Here is a 25,209-nt window from a genome sequence, read left to right as displayed (position 1 = left end):
GCCGAGTAGCTGAGCTACAGGCACACACCACCATGCCTGGTTAATTTTTTTTTTTTTGGTAGAGATGGAGTTTTGCCATGTTGCCCAGCTTGTTCTTGAACTTCTGAGCTCAAGCAGTTCACCCGCCTTGGCCTCCGAAAGTGCTAGGATTGCAGGTGTAAGCCACCTCACCTGGACAGGACCATCAATATATGCTGAATCTTGTTTCATTTATATTTGCACCAACTTTCTTAGGTTAAAGTTTTCATCCCTCAGATTATTTTAAAGTCGTTCCCACACTCAGTATTATGTAATACATAAATATTATTTGTTGCTCATGATTTTTATTAACTATTTAAAAATTACCCTCTAAGTTGTATCAGTTTTTATATTCATTAGCGTGCCTATCTCACCACACTCCCATTAACACTCTCAACTATCTTTGCCATCTCATGACTGAAAATGCAAGTTTTAATAGATTGTTTAAGTTACGAGTAAGTTGAGCAACTTTTCATGTGTAAATAGGCATTTTCAATTTTTCTTTTTCCCATAGAGTTACAATTTTCAATCCATTAAGGAAATAGAACAACCCATTTTCCCTAGCCCCATTTTCTTTCAGTTTGTCTGGGCTTTATTCATCTAAAAGTTTTTATTTTTCCTTTAAAAAATGCCACAGTCTTTCATTTTTATTTTTGTCTTTTGGGCTTATATTCTATTTAGAAGGCCCTTTCTTAATTAGAATTATGTGTTACTACTTTTATCATTTCACTTTTTAAGCATAAATCTTTGATTCATACCTAACTCGAGTAAGAGTTGACGTGTGTATTTAGCTTTAGTCCCTCAGTCCTCTCTCATTCTCCCTTAGGCTAGCTAATTGTCCCAACACCATTTACTCAGTAATTCTTTCTCTGCTGATTTTAAATGCTCCCTTTATCACACACAATTGTATATCAAAAATACAAACTCTTGTATGTATTTGGGTCTGTTTCTGTACACTCTGAGCCAGTGTTATCTAATAGAGCTTTGTATGGTTTTGAAAATGTTTGTGTCTGCAATGTCCTGAATAGCCACATATGGCTGTCGAGATCTTGAAATGTGGCTAGTGTGACTAAAATAAATTTTTAATTTTTTTAGTTTAATATAAATTTTAACAGCCATATGCTGCTAGTGGCCACTATATTGGGCAGCACTGCAGGACTGCCCAATATAGTAGCCCAATATAGTTCTATTTATGACTATTTATATATTAGTATCAAACCTTTTTTTAACCATCTTATTTTTACGTGTATAATTAAGTAGTGTTAAACACATTCACATTGTTGAAAAAACCTCCAAAACCTTTTCATCTTGTAAAACTAAAATTCTATACCTGGTAAACAATTCTCCATTTCTCCACCAGCCCCTAGTAACCACCATTCTACTTGCTGTTTCTATGAGTTTGACTACTTAAGTACCTCAGATTAATTTTAATTTTTTTTTTTTTTTTGTAGAGACAAGAGTCTCACTATGTTGCCCAGGCTGGCCTTGAACTCCCGGCCTCAAGCAGTCCTCCCACTTCTGCCTCCCAAAGTGCTGGGATTATAGGCATGAGCCACACTTTTGGCCCCAAATCTTAATGTAATATGTTTGAAAGTATGGAAAAACTGGCCGGGCATGATGGCTTACACCTGTAATCCCAGCACATTGGGAGGCTGAGGTGGGCAGATTGCTTGAGGTCAGGAGTTCAAGACCAGCCTAGCCAACATGTGAAACCCCATCTCTACTAAAAATACAAAAATTAGCTGGGCATGGTGGCATGTGCCTGTAGTCCCAGCTATGTGGGGGGTTGAGGCAGGAGAATCACTTGAACCCGGGAGGCGGAGGTTGCTGTGAGCCAAGATCGCGCCACTCCCCTCCAGCCTGGGCGACAGAGTGAGACTGCGTCTCAAAAAAAAAAAAAAAAAAAAAAAAAAAAAGGTATGGAAAAACTAGTTCAGCATAGAATTTATCTTTCTGCTAGAAACAACTCTACTGAGTTGTTCTAGTACAGAACAACTCACTGCTCTTTGTTTTTGTTCCATTTGTATATGATATGTGTAAATATTTTATCTAAATTGGGGTGTGCTGTTTCATCCTTAAGTATGTTCTTATAAATATGCTTTGTTAGCATACATTTCATTTTGTGGCAAGAGTCGTTATTTGTAACTTTTAATTCCTTTGAGAATGTGTTATAGGCATGTCTAAGTTCCTGACTTTTCTACTATAGTAACATTATACAACAAATTCTGTTAAATGTTTGCTTTGTGAGAAATCATCAGAGCACATGGGATAAGTATATGTGCTTTGGACTCAGAAAAATCTGGGTTTGCTTCTTGACTCTGTTAAGCTTTGTAACCTTGGATGAGTTCTTTAAACCCCATACCTCAATTATCCCCACCTGTAAAATGGGCATATCGCCTGTCTTATGTTTTAAGGATTGGTTTATGTGAAGTACTTAATTAGTGTCTGGCCTCAAGTAAGTGCTTAATGAATTGTCATATTTGTAATCATAGTAATAATTCCATGATTTCAGCTTTTAATAATATTTTATCACTAGCATTAATGGCCCATAGTGAATTTGAAATGTTAATCATTAATCTCTCCTGAGCATCAATTCTTATTCTCCTTTGAATTTGTCGCAAATTATAGAGAATACTTTCTAATTTATGATAAACAGAGATTTTTAGGTGTTTTTATTTATTATATGTTTGAATCTGAGAAAATCCATTGGTTAGGGAGAAAACCGAATGTGCTGTTTGTGTTCAAAACAATGATAAAAACCATTATGTGATTTATCTACAATAAAATGCAAAATTATTTAATTTTTAGTTTCAAAACAAATGTTTACTAACTTGGATATAAATATATTGAATTGTCTGTCACTTGGTGCTTCTTTAGTTTTGAGAACTCAGGCATGCATATTTTCCCCTGTACTTCCTGGACTTTAAGCTGAGATAATAGTCATATAATCAGTCCTTTGTATCTGTGGGTTCTATCCACATCTGTGTATTCAACCAACTGCAGATCAAAATTATTCGGAGGAAAAAACATCACATAATAAAAAATAACACTACAACAATTAAAAACTATACTAAATTTAAAAACACAGTATTACACTATTTATATAGCATTTACATTGTATTATGTAGTATAAGTAATCCAGAGGTGATTTCAAGTATACGGGAAGATGTGCGTAGGTTACATGCAAATACTATGCCATTTTATATCAGGGACTTGAGCGTCTTTGGTTTTTGTTATGTATATCTTGGTGCCAGTCCCCCGAGGATACCAAGGGATGACTGTAATGTCAACTTGAATTGAAAATATCTATTTCTTTAATCAGCTGGTGACATTTTTAGTACAATTCTTATTTTGAAATTAGCCGAACACTAGTTTCCTTGTTGTTGATTTTTATTCATGGTGTTTTAACTTTAAAGGCATTTTTCTTTTCAAAATGAGAGACAGGCTGGGCAGTGGCTCCAGCCTGTAATCTCAGCATTTTGAGAGGCTGAGGAGGGTGGGTCATAAAACCCTGTCTCTCCAAAAAAAAAAAAAAAAAACCCGCATAGTGGTGTGCGCCTGTAGTTCCAGCAACTTGGAGGGCTTAGGAGGGAGGATAGCTTGGCCCAGGAGGTCAAGGCTGCAGTGAGCTGTGATCAGGCCACTGCACTCCAGCCTGGGTGACACAGCAAGACCCTGCCTAAGAAAAAAATAAAAGAAAAAAGGAGAGAGAGGAGAGAGCCCTATTGTTTGCTTTCAATGATTAGTTATACCGCTGATTTGCATTAGCTACAATTGTTAAAAACCCTTTATTCACTTGCTTTATTTCTTCACAAATAACACAAAAATGATGTATGAAACCATTTTTACTTTCAATATTCTGTACTCTGGAAACAAAGGCTTTACTTTTTGTTTGCTTCTTTCTTTATCGATGGGAACCTGAAATCTTAACATGTTTGAGTTAAATTTTTTAGAATCAGCATATAATCCCAGAGAGAAGTGGGAGTAGAATCTAGTTCTTCAGAGGGTAACTCTTTAGTTTGAATGCAGGTTTTTTCCTACTAAAAGGGAGCACTCTCAGTTGGGAAGATTCAATAGAATGATGGTAGTTTTTAAAAAAATGTAACATTCAAAAACATAGCGCTTTAACATTCAAAGATTACCTTTATTGGGAGAAATTAGTTTTAGACCTTTGTCCTTGAGTATTTTTTGTTATGATAAAGCAAAACTTTTCTCATTAAACATGATCTATTTGTATAATTTATATATTAACCTAGCCTTTGGAAATTTACACTTGATATTCCCTGAAGTCTTGGTAAAATTGAATAGCATCAGCCGCTATCTCCTCATGTTATCCTGACAAAGAGCAGCAAGTACCAATTACAATTTTGAATAAGATATTTATACCATAAGCTTATTGGCTAGTGGGTCGTAGGAAGGTGGAGAAATAGTTAAAATATACTATTTGGGAGTACTTTGAAATGTGTCCTTTCCTTTTACTGCTGTGGTTTGAAGTTATATATATGAAATTAGTTTTTAAATTAATATACGCCCTACAGATATTGATACAGTAAAATAAAACTTTAAAATTTAGAGTATTTGTATGTGTGTATTGTGTATGTGTATTACATCAGTGATGTGTTTGGGGTTCTTTGGAATTTTAAAACATTAATCACTTTACTTCCTGTGTTAATTAGAGATCCTTGGATTAGAAAGGTTCTCTTTTCCCCCATTAGCTATACTTTCAAATATTTTGCATGCCTTATTAATGATCCAACATGAATAACAATGTTTATTTTTTTAACACAAAGATAAGTTATATTTTAACCTTACATAATAACATGTCTAAAAAATTATACAAAATCAATTTTTGGAGCTATGAAAGTGTAAAGGAATTTCAGCATACTATTTTACTTTCAATGCTTTTTTACTAATATAAATAAATGAAGCTTCCCAAGATCATGTAATTATTCAGTTGATTTCATAATGCTGATGTTTCTGTAATAGGTTTACAGCACCAAATTAGCTACATGGTGCTTATAGTATCATTTTACTTAAAATAGAATTTGCTAACCAAAATAAAGAAATTACAATATGTATTAGTATATGTCCTTTCTTTCTAGAAGTGGGTTAAAGTGCTACTCTATAATTCTATTTTTTTTTTTTTTGAGATTGAGTCTCGCTTTGGCACCCAGGCAGGAGTGCAGTGTCGTAATCTTGGCTCACTGCAACCTCCACCTCCTGGATTCTAGCGATTCTCCTGCCTCAGCCTCCCGAGTAGCTGGAACTACAGGCACATGCCACCACACCCGGCTAATTTTTGTGTTTTTAGTAGAGATGGGATTTCACTATGTTGGCCAGGCTGGTCTTGAACTCCTGACCTCAAGTGATCTGCCCTCCTCAGCCTCCCAAAGTGCTGGGATTACAGACGTGAGCCACCACACCTGGCCTATAATTCTGTTCTTGAGGATAAAAGTAGAAAGGACTTTTTTGAAACTTCAGTTAGCAATACATTAGAAAATTTGATTGAAAATCAGAATTACATGAATCTGATTTTCAGCAGGCAGCAGAAGCGTCCTGCTTGTAGCCAAAAAGAAAGTCTGGGAAGCTAGATGGGAGTGTCTTGGAGAGGAGGGATGGTACTGGAGAGGGGTCTGTCCATGAACCGTAGGAACTCTGATGGTTGACATGTGTGTCTATACCAGGTAAGAGGAAAAAGCAGGTGGCAGAGTGAGACGGAGTCCATGGCTTTGTCATCTTCAGAGAACGTGGTAGTAGCGATTTGTGGACTTAATTATTTTCTACACTATTGTCTTTCCATGAATCGCTTCAGTATGTAGCAAGATAGGGCTTCCAAAGCAACAGACTTGTGGTGGTCTTCTCGAACTCAGTGCTGTACATAGTTCTTTGACTGTACCTGATAGAATGTTTTTGGTTTTGTTTTTTGTTTTGAGATGGGGTCTTGCTTTATCACCCAGGCTGGAGAGCAGTGGTGCGATCTCAGCTCACTGCAACCTCCACCTCCCAGGCTCACGCCATCCTTTCACCTCAGCCTCCTGAGTAACTGGGACCACAGGCACATGCCACCTCGCCTGACTAATTTTTTGTATTTTTAGTTGTGACCAAGTTTCACCATGTTACCCAGACTGGTCTCAAATTCCTGAACTCAGGTGATCTGCTGCCTCGGCCTCCTAAAGTACTGGGATTACAGGTGTGAGCCACTGCCCCTGGCCTATTATTTTATTTTTATTTCTTTTTCTTTTTTTTTTTTTTTTTTTTTTGAGATGGTGTCTTGCTCTGTCGCCCAGGCTGGAGTGCAGTGGCACGATCTCGGCTCACTGCAAGCTCCGCCTCCCGGGTTCATGCCATTCTCCTGCCTCAGCCTCCCGTGTAGCTGGGACTACAGGCACCCGCCATCACGCCCGGCTAATTTTTTGTATTTTTAGTAGAGACGAGGTTTCACCATGTTAGCCAGGATGGACTCGATCTCCTGACCTTGTGATCTGCCCGCCTCGGCCTCCCAAAGTGCTGGGATTACAGGCTTGAGCCACCGCGCCCGGCCTATTTTTATTTCTTGACTTCTTTATTTCCACTCATTTTGTAAAGAAAGAGTTATAGAATTTTTAAAACCAGATCTCTTTGGATTGTAATATTTAGATTAGATTTGATGAATAACTTCCTGACAGTGTTTAAACTAGCATGAATTTACCTCAGTGTACAATCTCTAACATGTTTTCCAATGCCAACATTTTATGAAATATATATAAAAATGTGGAATGCTTCATGAATTTGCTTGTTATCTTGTGTAGGGGCCATGCTAATCTTTTCTGTATCATTCCAGTTTTAGTATATGTGCTACCAAAGTGAGCACACCAGCATTCTTTAAGTTTCTCTAAAATGAAGTGGAATCTCCCTAGAAGAGTAATAAAAGAAGGTAGATTGCTTGGTCAACAAATGATTATTGATTTAGGGGGAAGGGAAGGGGGATCTCCTATGTCTGCCATGCTTTTAAGATAGTACTGCTTAAAGCAAGGGGTATAGATAGCTTTTTATTTGAGAGGAGGGAATGTTTAACTGTGTTCACATTTAAAATGTCCAAATGGTAGAGAAGAGTATTTTTCCCCTGTAAGGAAACAATAGAAGAATATTTAAAACAGCTTTTCCTTGGATATTCTTTCTGAAAATTCCATGCATATATTAGATTAAACCATACGAACTTGCCGTTTTTTTAGATGAACGGTTATTAATTAAGTATTGGCAATTTCAGATAGTTCAACCTAATACAATCATTATATATACATGTGCTTTTAAAATATATGTGTAATAATCACAGTTTAGCTTTATCAAGCAATTAGAATGTATTATCTTCATTAGTCCTCACAATTCCTCTGTAAGATCATACTATTGTTTTCCTCAAATGAAAAAATTGTGGTATAGAGAGGATTAGTTGCTTCCCCAAAGTTCTATAATTAGTAAGTAGAAGAACCCAAGTACATGTCCAAAGAAATGTGTGCTTTTAAATACTATAATAGGATCATCCTAAAAGCACTATTCTATAATTTGTGGGACAGTGTGTCGTGGACATTAATAGGATTCTCCAGAAGAGCATACCAGTAGGATATACATATATACATGTATGTACAGGAATATTAAAAACGAGAATTGGCTCACATGATTATGGAAGCTGAGAAGTCTCACGCTATGCTGTCTGCAACCTGGAGACCCAGGTAAGTTGGTGGTATAATTCAGTCTGAATGTGAAGTCCTGAGAAACAGGGGAGCCAGTGGTGTGGTGTAACTCTCAGTCCAAGGCAGAAGGCCTGAGAATGGGGGTGGGGAATTAACTGGAGGTGGGTCACTGGTGTAAATACTGGAATGAGAACCTGGAGCTCTGATGTCTGAAGGCAGAAAATGCATGTACGAGCTCTAGAAGAGAAAGTGAGTTTGCCCTTTCTTTACCTTTTTGTTCTATCCAGGCCCTCAACTGATTGGGTCATGCATCCTTACATTGGTAAGGGTGGTTCTTCTTTATTCAGTCTACTGATTCAAATGCTAATCTCTTCCCAAAACACTCTTATAGACACAGAAACAATGTTTTACCAGCTATCTGGTAACCCTTAGCCCAGTCAAGTTGGCACATAAAATTAACCATCATAGCCATTTTCCCATACTGTTACATATCCACTGATAGGCCTTTAGAATATTTTCATTTGTTTATTATGAATAATGAGCATCCTGTTTTATCTTCATGTAATCATTTGTTTTACAGGATTGATTTCTAGAAGTGGAACTTTTGGGTCCATGGATATGCACAAAATTTAATAGACACTCATAATGCTTACCAAAAGCGTTCCAAAAGTTTCCACTGCTGATCGAGTGCCTATTTCTCCATTTTCTTGCTAGCAGTAGATATGATCAATCATTTAAAAATGTTTGTCACTGCAATTTTTTGTTTATTGCATCTCTACCATTCCTTTGTGCTCTCTTCAAAGGTCAAAGTTCTGTTTTTACATGGAAACATGGTGTAGAAGTGTTGAACAACCTCTAAAATACCCTATGTGAGAAATACTTAGATTATAAAACATTTAAGATCATTTAGGGATAGTTTTTTTTATAACTTAGAAATGTGTACATTTTCAAATAGGGAACCAGGTTGAATTCTTACGGATATTTAGATGATCTTAAGTAGGTGTGATTTTCTTTACCATATTTGCTAGTTTTCATCATTTGAGGATAGGGTTAGATTATAATTGAAATACTAAGCCTGAAATTATTTTGGAAAACCTAAAGGCTTAAAACCTTTGGGAGACAAACAGTATTTCTTAAAGATAATTCTCTGTTTCTGGTTGCTGTTACAGGTGATTCTTCACTCTGAAAAGGTATATAAGTAATTTAACTAAAAGTCTATTCACATGAAAGGCCCAGCTTTAATTTGCATTTCCTTAAGGGGCACAAGTAGCAGTCACTCTTTACCTCCATTCTCTTCTACCAGCCTACAGGGGACCACAGTTTTCTGAAGGGTTCCTTATTTATTTATTATATCTGACTTATTAGATGTTTAAACAGATTTATTGTCATCTAACTCTTTTTATAAATATATAGATTAAGTAGAATTTAGAACATTCTGTTACCTTAGACAAAGCAGCTCCTTATATTTTAAGATTTTTTTTTTTTACATTCTGTTTTGTTCACACTTCATGAACAAATCTGCCTTGCTGTTCATAAATGACCTAAACATAAATCTGAATTTTTAGTTTGGTCTTTAAAATTTTCCAGAGACTTAAAAGTTGACTCTTTGTCAGCTATCTTTATGGACTTACTGTGAAATATGTTAAATTGCATATTATTGGCTTATCGTTTTTTCACAAGTCCCACATAAATGAGAGAGGCTGAAAACATACATTAACAAGAACAAGAAAGGAGAAGAATGGCAGTAAGGGTATTCAGTAGAATTTGAAAGTTGATTCAAACTAGTGATTAGAGGCATTCTTTCTGAGAAAAATAGCCTAAGAGGAAAGAGGAAGCCTGAAATACTAATAGGTGCATTACTTTTAAATAACAACATATTGGCAAGGATCACCAGATATTTGAGGAAAAACCTTTACGTGAAAGATAAAAGGGAGAACATGGAAGAAAAACGAGGCATGAAGCAGAAGGAAACTAAAAAAAAGGGGAAAGAAAGGAAATGGAATATTTTGCAACCGTTGCACTAGACTAGAAGGCTATTTGAAAGAAAAGCAGTTGGGGAAAATGAAATACCCCTTTGGAAATGTGAGGTATACTGAAAGAAATAAGCAATGATAGAAGAGTTAGAAGTTAAAACTCAGGACTGCTCCAAGAAAGTTACATGTTTTTAAGACAAAGATGGTGTGCTGGACTTGTATTGTGTCAAACTAGCTAAGCTGGAACTGTTTCCCAGATTTCTTTTTTCTTTTGCATTCTTAGCAAGGATCACGAAGCATTTTGACTTTGAAAGGTAAATGTGAAACTGCAGCCATATTCTTTTGCTTAGAAGATCAGGGTGAGGACAACAGATGCTGTTGCAGCTCAAAGGCGTTGCTGGCATGGGCTGGCATAGGCATTGCCCAGCAGCTGGGCTCCTTAACTCCTCTTTTGGCTCCTCTGAACCCTGGGCCAGACCTAGCACCAGATGCAGAGTTACAGCTGAACATGAACTGTTTAACTAGGTTAACAATTACACATGGCCAAATCTCTGGTAATGCCGTATTTTGTGTCATTTCTAGTCTTCTCTGGTCAAATGCTAACTAATACAGGGCTTTATACCATTGGTAGTTGCAAAGGAGTAGCACCTTAAAAGATGGGTTCCTGAATTAGTTCTGGGTTTTCTAGAATTGGTTCTCTGGTCTAATCAGATCTAACAGCAATAATGGTCCTGTCTCTAGTGGTAAAAGGGACACTGGTGGTCCGTGGCATGCAGTGGCAAAACTTGTAGACAGTAGATATTAAATGCCCTTAGAAGACAAGGCTTTGGGAGAACAAGTATTTATTACCACAGAACATTTTAGTGACAATAATAATGAGATAGATTGGTTCCTTCATAGTACACTGGAGAACTTAAGGAAGAAAAGGGCTGTAAATTCTGAGCTCAGAGTCCACATAAGGGAGTGAAATCATCTGTGATTGCCCTAAAAGAAATCCTTATCTCTTGTAGCCAAAGGCAGAGATTTCTGGACACCAAACCCAAAGTCTATTCCTGCAGGTGGCTGAATTACAGTGCAAATTGAACTTCCAATCCTGTAAGATCTCTTGGGTTAAAGTGTACAACATTTATTGGGAAAGAGTGGAAAATTAAAAATTGTATGAGAGATGTGAGCAGATTCCGATGAAACTGGGTATCTTGAACTCCTCAGTTCTATTTCTATTGAACTGCCCTTGCCAGTCCTTCTACCCCTGTCTGTCTGAAGGAGGTTAGTTTCCTGTAGCACCTGTATTGGCTTCCCTTAAGGAAGTTGCCTTACATGGGACTACTGATCTTCCTCAGGACCTATCCTCACCACCTCTCATTGCTTCTATACCTATATCAGCCTCAAGTTCCAGCAGCCCCCAGAGAACAAGGTACGAAGCACCTGATTTTGCCTGCAGTTACCTGAGGGGATGGTGTGGGAATGAATCCTAAGGGTGTAGGTTCAGAGTAGAAGGAATATAAAGTTGGGTCAGGCTGAAGTTATTGATATGGACTCACCAGTAGAGATACTAGACAGAAGACCTTAGATCAGACAGAAGGCTAGGAGTGGCTCTAATAGTTAATTCAGTTGGTTGACTTAAAGCTTGATCAGAAGGTGGCCTGAAAGTGAAATTGAGATAGATGATATAACTTTATTTGTATATTATAAATATTTGTATCCAAAGGCTTGGGGAAATTGGGATGCTAGAGTGGATTTATCATGTAGGTCCTGATCACACATGTGGATCCAGAGGATATTCATTTTATCAAAGCTATGAGAAATTAGGAATTCTCAAAAAAGACCCAACTAAAATTTAGATTTATGTTTAGGTCATTTATGAATAAGTGAGGCAGATTTGTTCATGAAGCGTGAACAAAACAGAATGTTAAAAAAAATCTTAAAATATAAGGAACTACTTCATCTAAAGTAACAGCATGCTCTAAATTCTACTGAATCGACATCATATTTATAAAAAAGTGTTAGATGACAATAAATCTGTTTAAACATTTAATAACTCAGGTATAATAAGTAAATAAGGAACACTTCAGAAAACTGTGGTCCCCTGTAGCCCGGTAGAAGAGAATGGAGGTAAAGACCTGTGCCCCTAATTCTTACCGTTTCCCTGTTTCTCTATTCATGAGGGGAGCCTCACCACCCTTGAGGAGCTCTGTTGGCTATTTACTTTAAATTAGTAATGACAGGGGAACTGCTGACGTCAAACTAGGCTCCTGGAATTCATTGGGAATGATAGGATCCCAGGTGGCAGAGGTAGGAGTGTCATTTAATTGCTAAAGACAAGGTGAATGTGGTTACTGTAATGGTCAGCAAAGTCAGTGCAATAATCAGAATAGTCTGAGCTGCAGAGATCTTTGATATTGGCTAGGTGATCATGGTATTCCCTAGAATGGAAATAGATGGGCAATCTATTTAGTCCTCCTTGATTTGTATAAACATATAAGCTCTAGGTCTGGTGAACAGATGGGTGACTTCGATGATCTCAATAAATAATTATACCCCACAACCAGTCCCCAGATTTAAGCCAGTTTACAGACCCCAAGACCTTTGAATGAAGGAAAAGCCAGGTCCTCTTGAGGAAAGACCCTGCCTCACAGTGAGAAATTCTGTGAATTTCTTTCTAGCCTTTCCTCAAAGGGCCGGCAGCCATTTGCCAGAGTGATTGTGCACTGGGGAAGGGGAAATAATTAGACACTTCAGGGATTGGTAGACACTGGGGCTCAATGTATAGGAAATCTAGGAGACCCAAAACACCATTGTTTTCCATTAGTTAATGGAGTTTTGGCATAGATCTGCCTCACAATGGACCCTGAACCCACAACATGGTTATTTCCACATTCCTGGAATGGAGAATTTGAATAGATAAACTCAGCAACTAACAGAGTTTCCACATTGGTTTCCTGACCCATGGAAGTGAGAGAAAGTAAAATGGAAGCCACTAGAATGGTGTCTACCTACCAAAATAGTAAACTGTTTCCTGGAGGAATTGCAGAGCCACCATAAAGGATTTGAAAAACGCAAGAGTGGTGATTCTTATTACATTCCCATTCACCTTGCCTATTTGGCTTTGCAGAGTGACAGTGGATTACTATAAACGTAATCAAGGTGATTTCAATTGCAGGTATTTTTTCCAGATGTGCTTTTGTTGCTGGAGCAAATCTATACAACCCCTGACTTTTGGTATGCAGATATTGATCTGGCATACACTTCTTTTCTGTATACCTATTAGTAAAGACCGTCAGAATCAGTTTACTTTTGACTGGCAAGGTTTGCATTACACTTACTAACCTGCGTCAGGGCTATATTAAGTCTTATGACGTATCAAGTCTTATGCAAAGGACCTGGATAGCCTCTTCCTTCCACATATTTTGCCTATCTGTTATATTAATACCATGCTGATTGACCTGGTGATCAAAAAGTAACAATACCTCTTGACAGTTTAGTAAGGTGCGTGCATACCAGAGAGTGAGCAATGAGTCCCACAGAAATGTAGGGGCCTACTATCCTGGTGAACTTTCTAGGGCTTCAGTAGTTTGGAGCTTGTTGAGAAACCCTTTCCAAGGTAAGACAACTTGTGTCAGCCCCTCTCCCTTCCCAAAGAGAGAGACACGTTTGGATTTTAAAGGCAACATGCACCTCATTTAATCTGAAATGGGGATTGACCCCCTTTCTATGAGCCTTGCTCCACCTTATTGCCCTAGTCAGGAGCTCCAAAGCTTGCCCTCTTCTCTTAGATTTAGTGTGTAGATCTATCCTCCCACTTTCTTTTTGTTTTTTGTTTGTTTGTTTGTTTGTTTTGAGACGGAGTCTTGCTCTGTCGCCCAGGCTGGAGTGCGGTGGCGCAATCTCGGCTCACTGCAAGCTCTGCCTCTTGGGTTCACGCCATTCTCCTGCCTCAGCCTCTCCGAGTAGCTGGGACTACAGGCGCCCGCCACCACGCCTGGCTAATTTTTTGTACTTTTTAGTAGAGACGGGGTTTCACCGTGGTCTTGATCTCCTGACCTCGTGATCCGCCCGCCTCGGCCTCCCAAAGTGCTGAGATTACAAGCGTGAACCACCGCGCCTGGCCCTATCCTCCCACTTTCTCTTAGTGTTTTATCTCTAGTGGGCTTTTCACTGTCAGCTCTTCCCAGGTCCCTTTCCTGTTATTGTCACTCATACCTTTTGATTCCTCAGACTGGTGATTTCTTTTAGCTCCTGCCTTCCTCTTTAATGTGAATTTTTAAATTTAAAATGTTTATATTAATCAAAATCAATATATGTATATTGTAGAAAATACGAAAAGAAATTAAACGTTGTCTCAAAAAATGTATTGCCAATTGCTTTCTTCTTAAAATGTTTACATTCCTACCAATGTTGCATGAAAGTGTTTATTAGCATCTCATCAATACTGGATATTATTATTTTAAAAAATAATCCATGATGGCATTTGTCATCTCTCAGTCTTTTGAATTGAATTGGTAATCTTCTTTCCATCCTTTAGGAGTTGTAATATACTTGTTGAGATGGCATTTGTATTCATTCATTCATTCATTCATTTATTCATTCCTCCCTCCCTCCCTCTGTTCACCCAGTGTTACTAAGTACAGTGGCTAGGTTTCAGCTTGCTTGGAATTTAGTAGTCCAAAAAGTTAGCTTTCTTTATCATAGCAGTGCTGGATTTAAGCCGCTATGGCCTTTTCTGCCTTACCACAAAGCATGATTAGGGATGTACGAGGGGAGCCCATAATGCACCTTGTTAGCATGGTGGCCATGATAGCCAGCCATAGATACTTGTTAAACTGAAAATTATCAGTTTATTATTAGCAAAATGTTGAGCTCACAGAATTTAAGATTCCCATGTCTTTTTCTCAAGTATTTTTAGTGTTGCATTCCACTGTGCCTTTAAGTATTCCAGTTACTGTTCTTCCCAGGGCAAATTGTGTGTTGATGGTGTTTTATATGTAATATTTGAGGCTTTACATGGTATTTTTTTCTTCATATCACTTTATAGTTAGCCTAATCATGAGCTTATGCTAAGAAAGTTTTTTTTTAAAAGGCTGTCCAGCTTTAAGATAATTTCTGTGAGTTTTCAGGCTCCCAGGAAACAGTTTTTGAAACACTCCTCTGCCTGCTTCTTCTATAATTTAGAGTACTATTACTCTCCTTAAGTTGTAGTATACTCACAGGACCAGTTATATTGTTATTATTCCATAATGTTGTACCTGTCTCTTTCTGCCTTTATGCAGCTATTTGGTTTACACTTCAGTGACTATGAGAAGCATGAATTGCCTGTTATATAGGATTGCCTATAGTAAGTATCAGTCAGGTCTTAGAGGGTTTTCCAAAGTGATCGATGAGTGTTGATTAACAACAAACCAATCTTTATTGGAAAAGTGGTTGGTAACTCTATTACCTTTTCATAGTTTAAATGATGGTTAATTTCTCTGTGAAATTTGTCCCAGTTAGATGTTCAGATTTTCAATCAACGTTATCCACAATACCGAGTTTACATGAAAAACAGTGAATCTGCTTAGGTTTACCTTATAATGATATTTAGTGTACCCTATTTAGCTTCTGTTTATGTATGCATTTTTCTCAAGAATTCCATGGAATATTGAAGGAAAGTAAACATAGGTTGATTTTGAAGTGTTTATTTGAACTTGTTTTGGCTTATCAGGTGTGTGCCAACTTTTTTCATCGAGATATAATTTATGTACATAAATTCACTTTTGTAAAGTGTCCAGTCCAGCTCTTTTTAGTATATTCAGAAGACTGTGTAATCATCCCCACTATTTAATCCCAGAACATTTTCATTACCCTACAAAGAAATAGCTTGTTTATTTAGCCATTAGCAGTCATCCTCTCAGTTCCTGACAACCACTAATCTACTTTTCTGTCTGTAAGGATTCAGCTATTCTAGGCATTCATATAAACGGAATCATAGAACATGGGGCCTTTTGTGTCTGGCTTCTTTCACTTAGCATAATGTTTTCATGGTCTGCCTGTATTGTAGCATGTATCAGTACTTCATTCTTGTTTTTGATTGAATAATGTTCCATTGTATGAATATGCATTTTGTTCATTCATCAGCTGAAGGACATTTGGTTGTTTATACTTTTTGCTATTATAAGTAATGCTGCTATGTACATTCATATATAACTTCTTAGGTGGTCATATATTTTCATTTCTCTTGGGTATATCCCTAAGAGTAGAATGTCTGGGTCATATGGTGACTATGTTTGATGTTTTTGGGAACTGCCAAACTGCTTTCCATAGCAACTGCATGATTTGACTTTTCCATCCACAATTCACAAGGGTTCCACTTTCTCCACATCCTTGCCAACACTTGTTATTGCCTTTTAAAAATTTTATTATTGGCATTCTAATGTGTGTAGAAGTAGTATCTCATTGTGGTTTTACTTTGCATTTTCCTGAAGACTAATGATGTTCAGCATCTTTTCATGTGCTTGTAGACCATTTGTACATCGACTTTCTAGAAATAAGTTCAATTTATCATTTTTTTCTTTGGTTACTTGTATTTAGTTGTCATATCCAAAAAAACCATTACTTAATCCAGTGTCACAATAATTTATGTCTATGTTTTCTTCTAGGAGTTTTATAGTTTTAGCTCTTACATTTACATCTTTGATCCATTTTGAGTTAATTTTTGTATATGGTGTGAGGTAGGGGCCCAAATTCATTCTTTTGCATGTGGCTATCCAGTTGTCCAGGCATCATTTTTTGAAAACATTATTCTTTCCCCATTGCATGATCTCAACAGCCTTGTCAAAACTCAGTTGATAGTAGATATATAGAATTATTTCTAGGCTCTCGATTCTATTTCATCAATCTATGTATCCTTACACCAGTACCACACTGTCTTGATTACTATAACTTTGTAGTAAGTTTTAAATTGGGAAGTGTGAGTCTATTTGTTTCCAAGATCATTTTGACTGTTATGGGTCCTTTATATTTTCATGTGTATTTTAGGACCAGCTTGTTAATTTCAACCAAAAAAAAAAAAAAAAAAAAGGTAGATGGTATTTTGATAGGAATTGCATTGAATATATATAGACAAATTTGGGTAGTATTGCCAACTCAGCAATACTAAATGGTCTTTTCATTGATATTCCTCAGTTTCTTTCAACAATATTTATAGTTTTTAGTGAACAAGTCTTGTACCACTAGTTAAATTTTTTCCTAAATATTTTATTCTTTTTGATGTTGTTGTACATAGCGTTGGTTTCTTAATTTTATTTTTGGATTGTGCATTGTCAGTGTATAGAACTGTGTAGTTTTGTACATTGATTTTTTTTTATCCTGCAGCCTTGCTGAACTCGTTTATTAGTTCTAAAAATTTTTTGTGAGTTTCTTGGGATTTTCTATATGCAAGATCATGTCATCTGCAAATAGTGGTAGTTGTATTTCTTTCACTTCTGGATGCCTTGTTATTTCATTTTCTTGCCTAATTGTCCTGGCTAGAACCTCCAGTACTAGTTGAGTAGAAATGGTGGAGCAGACATCGTTTTTTATTTCAGAATTTAGGGGAAAAGAGTTCAGTCTTTCACCAGTAAGTGTGATGTTAGCAGTGGGTTTCTCATAGATGCTTTTTTTTTTTTTTTTTTTTTTTTAAGGTTGAGGAGGTTTCCCTTCTTTTTTTTTTTTTTTTTTTTTTTTTTTTTTTTTTTTTTTGAGACAGAGTCTTGCTCTGTTGCCCAGGCTGGAGTGCCGTGGCGCAATCTTGGCTCACTGCGACCTCCACCTCCTGGATTCAAGCAATTCTCCTGCCTCAGCCTCCTGAGTAGCTGGGATTACAGGCGCATGCCACCACGCCTGGCTCATTTTTGTATTTTTGGTAGAGACGGGGTTTCACCATGTTGGTCAGGCTGGTCTCAAACTCCTGACCTCGTGATCCACCCGCCTCGGCCTCCCAAAGTGCTGGGATTACAGGCGTGAGCCACCAGACCCGGCCAGTTTCCCTTCTATATTTATGGTTTGTTTAGTCTTTTTATCATGAAAGAGTGTTAGGTTTTTTCAAATGCTTTTTCTGCCTCTTTTGAGATGATCGTCCTTTTTTTTTCCTTTATCTAAAGAAGGTGTATTACATTGATTGATTTTTATGTATTGAACCCACTTTATATTCCTGGGATAAATCCCACTTGGTTATTGGTGTATAGCACTTTTTATATACTGTTAGTTTCTGCTTGCTAGTATTTCATTGAGGAGTTTTGCATCCATGTTCATAAGGAATAATGGTCTGCAGTGGTTTTTTCATGATGTCTTTAGCTTGTTTAGGTATCAGAGTAATACCATTCTTGGAGAATGGATTAGAAAGTGTTCCCTCCTCTCCTATTTTTTAGAAGAGTTTGTGAAGTATTCGTGTTAATTCTTCTGTAAATGTTTGATAGATTTCAATAGTGAAGCCATCTGGCCCTGTGCTCTTCTTTGGGAAAACTTTATTGATTGTGATTTAGTCTCTTCCTCTAGGATCGTGTGCCAGTTTAATTCATTTTCTGCTTCTTAGCACTAGCCATGTATGTGATCTGGTATCCTTTTTTATTCTTTGTTCCTCAGTGTTCCTTCTTAACTCTGCATATATGAGTAGATGCTAGAAGCCTAGCAAACCTTGTCATTAAATGGTTATGTTGTGTTTTGATTGCAACAAGTTTAAATACTAAAACTGTAAAGTAGATTAATTAATATCTGCTTGCTTTAACTTTGAATGTGTTATTCAAAGAGATTTAGTTGTTTGCTACTACTCTTCTGGCACAAAGAACACCATGGGAATACCCAGGTGTTTTGTTGTTGTTTTGTTGTTTTAACCCAGTATTATACGTAAATGGGCCATTCATCAGGTCTGTTCATGACAGTTCATCTTCTGGATTTATTACTCCTCTCAGTAGTTTGCTAATGTTATTGTGTGTTACAGTTTGTTGCTGTTGACGTGCTTTCAGTGGTTGTATTTGGCTTCCCTCATTAGGGATTTCAACAAAATCAGTTATTCTTCATCGTCCCAAACTAGTATTACATATAGCAAATAAAAGTATGTACATTTGTCCTTGGAAGTTAAGCAAGTAAAGGTAATTGTTAGTTAAATTATTAGTTTTGGAAATAAAATGGCAAGCTAGATTAAGTCTAGTAATTAGATGTTTTTTAAAATGCTGCTTATATGTGTTTTTGACCATTAGCTTATAGACTGTTCTCAACTGTACTCCTATGGAGTGTTTGGAAATGTGTGAAGTGGTGGTGTTTTGACACAGTGATTCAGTGAAGGGTGGGGTGGGTTGTGTGCTGTTGGCATTTTGTGGCTTGGGGCCAGCGATACTAAACATTGCACAGCGTGAGGGGGCAAATTCACTTAATTTAGCTTACCCAGAATTCTAATAATATCCCCATTGACAAACACTGATACATAAATTTCTCAAGCATTTCAGTAATATTTATAATATTGAGTTACCATATTCTAGGATCTTGTAGTATCTTTCAGGTAACTTTTAAAATTTATAAACATCTTTTCACATAAGTGTTGGAGTAAACATTTCTGTAGCTATCATAATGTTTGTGGATGTAGAATTCCAGCTTGACAAACTTCTCATACTTCTGTACCAAGGTACACCAGATCATAGGAAAGAGTAACCATGTTCCTTTGGGGAAGTCTTCAGGAAGGGTTGACTTTGAAATCTCAATTTTAAGTTAAAAATTTAAATTAACTTTGCGTTTGCTTTTCAGATTGAGGTATAATTTATATACAATAGAATGTATTGGTTTTAATTGTAACCACTATCCCAGATCAAGATATAAAACATTTCTATGATCCCCAGAAAGTTCTATTATGCCTTTTACCACCTCCGACCCCCTCTGCAATTACTGATCTAATTTCTGTTACCATAGCTTAATCTTTCCTGTTTTAAAACTTTGTAGAATTGGAAACCATATGATAATGTAGTCTTGTTTCTGAATTATTTCACTCATAATGTTTTTGAGATTTATTCACATTATACATATCAGTAGTACATTCTTTTTAGTGCTGAGTTGTCTTCTGTTGTATAAATATTCCATAATTTGTTTATTCAGTGTTACTGGACTGTTTTCAATATTTGGCTAGTATGGATAAAGGTGCTTTACCCATATAAAGCTACATTCTTGTAAAAGTCTTTTTGTGGCCTATATTTTCATTCCTCTTTGATAAATAGGAGTACTACTGTTGGATCATAGGATAGGTGTATATTTAATCTTAAGAGACTCTAAACTTTTTCAGATGGTTGTACCATTTCATACTCCCTTTAGCAATGTACTTTTATTTTCATAATGGTGCCTTTTGGAGGAGCAGAAGGTTTTAATTTTGACAAAGTCCAATTTATCATTGTCTTCTTTTATAATTAGTACTTGCTGTATCCTAAAAAAATCTTTGTGTACCCCATGTTGTGAAGATTTACCCTGTGTTTTCCTAGAAGCTTTATAGTTTTACCTTTTATGTTATAGGTCTTTGATCTATCTTGATTTAATATTTGTGTCTGCTGTGAAGTGGGGGTTGAAAGTTTATTTTTTCACATACAGGTATCCTGTTACTCTACCCCATTTATTAAAAAAGGCTTTCCCCATTGCATCACCTTATAGCTTATGTTGAAAATCAATTAACTATATATGTGGACATATCTATACACATACTCTATTTGTTTATTTTTCTCTATTTATGCCATACTACAATCTCTCTTGATTACTGTAACAGTTTAGAAATCAGATAGTGTGAGTGTTCCAGCTTTGTCCTTTTTAAAAACAAGGTTATTTTGGCTATTCTGTGTTGTGTCCTTTGTATCTTCATATGAATTTTTAGAATCATCTTGTCATTCTTACAAAAATGTCTAGGTATTCTTTATTAGGATGGCATTGAATCTATAGATCAATTTGCAGAGAATTTACATCTTAGCAATATTGAGACTTCCAATATTGTTCCATTTACTTCTGTCATCTTTATCTCAATGTTTTAGTTTTCCAAGTACAAGTCTTTGACATCTTTTATCCAGTTATACATAGGTATAATTTTTTGATGCTATTGAAAGTATATTTTAAAGTTATATACTTTCCAATTGTTTGTTGCTAACATATCAAAGTAAAGCTGATTTTGACATAGATCTTGTGTCCTCCACTCTACTAAATTCGCTTAATTGTTCTAGAGGTTTTTTTGGAATAAATGTCTTAGGATTTGCTAAGCAAATCATGCTGTCCGCAAATAAAAATAAGAGTACTTCTTCCTTTCCAGTCTTTATGCTTTTTCTTTTCTTTTCTTGCCTTAGAGCACTGGCTAACATCCCCATTACTATGTTTAATAGAAGTGGTGAGAGCAGACATGCATGCCTTATTCCTGATCTTAGAGGGAAAACATCTAATATTTTACTCTCAATATGACATTAGCTATAGGTTTTACATACAGGAAATTTCTTTTCTTCCTAGCTGACTGAAAGCTTTTACTATAGTGGGTATTGAATATTGTCAAGGCTTATACAAATTTATTTGTTTATTTAATTTTCATATGAGTTTTCTTTTATTCTCTTAATTGGGTTTTAAATTAAATTTAAATTATGTTAACTTAGTTTTCTCTTTCAATTTATTCTCTTATGTTGATATTTTAATTTTAACTAACTTTTTTTTTTTTTTTTTGAGATGGAGTTTCAGTCTTGTCACCCAGGCTGGAGTGCAGTGGCGCGATCTCAGCTCACTGCAACCTCAGCCTCCCGGGTTCAAGCAATTCTCGTGCTTCAGCTTCCCGAGTAGCTGGGATTACAGGCGTGCACTACCACACCCAGCTAATTTTTGTATTTTTAGTAGAGATGGGATTTCACCATGTTGGCCAGGCCGGTCTTGAACTCCTGACCTCAGGTGATCCACCCACCTCAGCCTCCCAAAGTGCTGGGATTACAGACCTGAGCCACCGCACCCAGACAATTTTAACTAACCTTTTAATCCTGGGATAAATCCCACTTGGTCATAATATGCAATTGATTTTACATGTTACTAGATTCAATTTTGCTATTCATTTAGTCTGTTGAGGATTTTTGCATCTATGTTCATGAATAATATTGATCTGTAATTTTCTTTTGTTGTAATGTCTTTGTTAGCTTGCTTTGAATTGTGCTCATACAATGTGCTGGGAAGTATCCCTTCTTCCTGCCATTTTTGTTTGAAAAAGTTTGTGTAGAAATGGAGTTACTTTCTCTTTAAATGTGTGATAGAATTTATCAATGAAGCCATCTGGACCAGGAATTTTCTAGGCTGGGAAAACTCAATATTGGATTTTCTTTCTTTTGGTATCAGCTTTTGAAAATTGTATTTTTCAAATAATTTTTACACTCATCTAAGTTGCTGGAATTGTTTACATGAATTGATTAACCATGTCTCCTTTTAATGTCTGTAGCGATGTTATCCCTTCTTTCATTTCTGATATTGATCATTTGTGTTTTTTCCCTTTTTCCTGATCAGTCTAGATAAGGGTTTACAAATTTTATTAATCCTTTCCAAATACTAACTTACAGCTTTAATTTTTTCAAAAAATTTGTCTGTTTTCTATTGTATTGATTTCCACTCCTATTATTTCTATTATTTTCCTTTCTTCTATTTATATTGAGTTCTTTTTCCAGCCTCTTAAGGTGGAAGCCTGTAATTGACCTTACACATTTCTTTTCTACATTTAAAGCTATACAATTCCATTAGTTTTCTACTTTAGCCTCAACCCTACAAATTTAGATATGTTGTGTTTTTATTATCAACTTTGAAGATATTTCCTAACTTCCATCCTGGTATCTTTTTTGACCTACAGATTATTTAGAAGTATGTTGTTTAATTTCCAAATGTTTGGTGTTTTCATTGTGGTCAGAGAACATAGCCTGATTTTCGTCCTTTAAGTTTACTACGACTTGGGCTTGCATGGTTTATCTTGATGAATACTGAATGTCTTTCTCGTGAATTGCCTCCTTTTGTCCTCGCGAATTGATCTTCCTTTCTAGTAATATTCCTTGTCTTGAAGTCTTTGTTTTTTTAATTTTTTAAAAGTTTTATTTTAGTGCTTTGCTTGATACTATTATAGCCATGTCAGCTTTCTCACCCTTAGTATTTACATAGTTTATCTTTTCTCCTTTGGTTTACTTCCACCTTATCTGTGTCTTTATTTAAAGCGGGTCTCTTATAAATAACATATAATTGAGTTTTGATTTTTTTTTTTTACCAGAATGAAAATTCATTTGGAGTGTTTGGTTCAATAGTTAATGTAAATACTGCTATGACTGGATTTAAGTCCATTGTCTTGCTATTCGTTTTTAATTTTCCCAGGTTTTTTCTCCTTTTCTGCCATCTTTTGAGTTAATCAAACAGTATTTTAGCATTCTATGCTACGTTGTCTGTTTCCTTTTTAGTTAATAGTCTTATTTATATACTTACTTATCTTTTGAGACAGAGTCTTGCTCTGTCACCCAGGCTGGAGTGCAGTGGCACAATCATTACAGCCTCGACCTCCCAGGTTCAAGCGATCCTCCCACCTCAGCCTCTGGAATAACTGGGACCACAGGCACACACTACCACGCCTGGCTAATTTTAGCATTTTTAGTAGAGGTAGGGTTTCACCATGTTGCCCAGGCTGGTCTTGAACTCCTGGGCTCAAGTGACCTGCCTGCCTCAGCCTCCCAAAGGGCTGGGGTAACAGGCGTGAGCCACTGTGTCTGGCCCTTTTATTTTTTTTAATGGTTGCTGTGACTCTGTTCAAAGGTACAATGTGCATCCTTAACTGACTACACTTGGCTTTGAATTAATACCACTTCACACAAAATGGAAGAGTCTCTTAAAACCAAGTAATTTGGCTGAGCGCGGTGTTTCATGCCTGTAATCCCAGCACTTTGGGAGGCCAAGGCAGGTGGATCACCTGAGGTCAGGAGTTTGACACCAGCCTGACCAACATGGAGAAACCCCGTCTCTACTAAAACTACAAAAGTTAGCTGGGCTTGGTGGCAGGTGCTTGTAATCCCAGCTACTCGGGAGGCTGAGGCAGGGGAATCACTTGAACCTGGGAGGCAGAGGTTGCGGTGAGCCGAGATCACGCCATTGCATTCCAGCCTGGGCAATGAGTGAGACTCTGCCTCTAAATAAATAAATAAATAAATAAATAAATAAATAAATAAGTAAGTAAATAAATAAATAAGAGACTCTGCCTCTAAATAAATAAATAAATACATAAATAAATAAATCCAAACCAAATAGTTAATTATACACACCCTTCCATCCTTTGTGCTATTGTTGTCACCTACTTTACTGCTACGTATGTTCTAACCTCCCTGGTATGTTATTATTAATGGTCATATATCTTTTAAAGACTTTATGAAAAGAAAAATGGTTTTTTTATGTTTCCAATTTCTAATGGTTTTTCTTTTTTTTCTATAAATTCATATTTCATTCTAGACTTATTTATCAGCCTGTATGCAACTCACCAACTCTAGAGTTACTAGAGTTTTAAACAAAACTACTATTAATACATTTAAAGATATTGATAAATTCACCTTTAGTTTTGAGGCACAGCAACCCTTATTATATTGTAGCTCTTTCTTATATTCACAATTCTCCAAGGAAAAATCAAAGCTAATTCTTAAAGAAAAATGTTTAGCAGTCCTTTGAAGAAATTTTAAGAAAAAATAGGTAAAACCGATCTCTGGACATAGTTTATGTGAGTTTTCAGAGGACTTTGCAAGTGTCTTAGTAAAAGTTTAAAGAAAATAACCATAGTATAAGTGGGAAAGTCTTGACATGAGGTTGTCTGCTTGGCCATAGGAAGTAATTTACTGCCTTTCAGAATTCACTGTTTATTTGGCTTTTTGCTGTTCTTCTGTGTCGAATTCCTTGGTGGGCCGAAGCACTTTCTTAATGTTTGGAGAAAATGGCAGAAAATAGTCTTTTGAACAAATTCCATCTAGTGGCAGCTTGGTTGGGGATGAGTAGGTGAGGTAAGACGTTAGAGGGCTGAGTAATAGTTGAATGAACCATCAAAGGACTTCACATACCCCACCTTTCACCCCAGATTGGTTTGGCTTAAAGCTAAGAATGACAGCAGGATCTTGAATTAGAAGGTCCAAAGCTCATAGTGTGGTTTATTTTCACTGTTTATTCATATAAGTGATGTTATTGGGTAACTCCAAACACATGGTTCTCCTACAAATGATATCACCTACATGCCAAACACTGTAAAGTATTCACAGGTACAAAATCTTTTTATTCTAGTAAGTGATAAGTTAAAGAGATAATTACATTGCACTGAAGACGTATGATGGTAGAGGGAAATAAAAAGTACTACTAAAGTGCATAGGAGTTGCACCTGGGCTAGACCTGGGGTAAGTTTGTGTTTGTAGGCACTGGGGAGAAATGATATCCTAGCTGAATCCTAAAGAACTTAGATGATGTGACAATAAGGATAGGATCAGTGGAGTTCATTGAAGAGAGAATGCTATGTGCAATTAATTGTCTGTATCAAAGAGGAAAAATATTTTGTTCCTAAT

The 25,209-nt window shown here is 36.4% G+C and overlaps 1 protein-coding gene and 1 non-coding gene across 2 annotated transcripts in view; one reads left to right on the top strand and one right to left on the bottom strand.

Annotated features, from left to right (window-relative positions):
- Nucleotides 1-25,209, top strand: part of TAF4B (TATA-box binding protein associated factor 4b) — a 167,913-nt gene that overhangs the window by 133,808 nt on the left and 8,896 nt on the right. The window lies entirely within an intron of this gene.
- Nucleotides 6,763-6,868, bottom strand: LOC115834875. Its single transcript, XR_004029875.1, has one exon. It is a non-coding gene; the product is annotated as a U6 spliceosomal RNA (small nuclear RNA).

This window comes from Nomascus leucogenys, chromosome 4, assembly GCF_006542625.1.
Source record: "Nomascus leucogenys isolate Asia chromosome 4, Asia_NLE_v1, whole genome shotgun sequence".
NCBI classification, from domain to species: Eukaryota; Metazoa; Chordata; class Mammalia; order Primates; family Hylobatidae; genus Nomascus; species Nomascus leucogenys.
The sequence above is the reverse complement of the archived record's forward strand: the minus strand, read 5'-3'. Positions and strand labels throughout refer to the sequence as shown.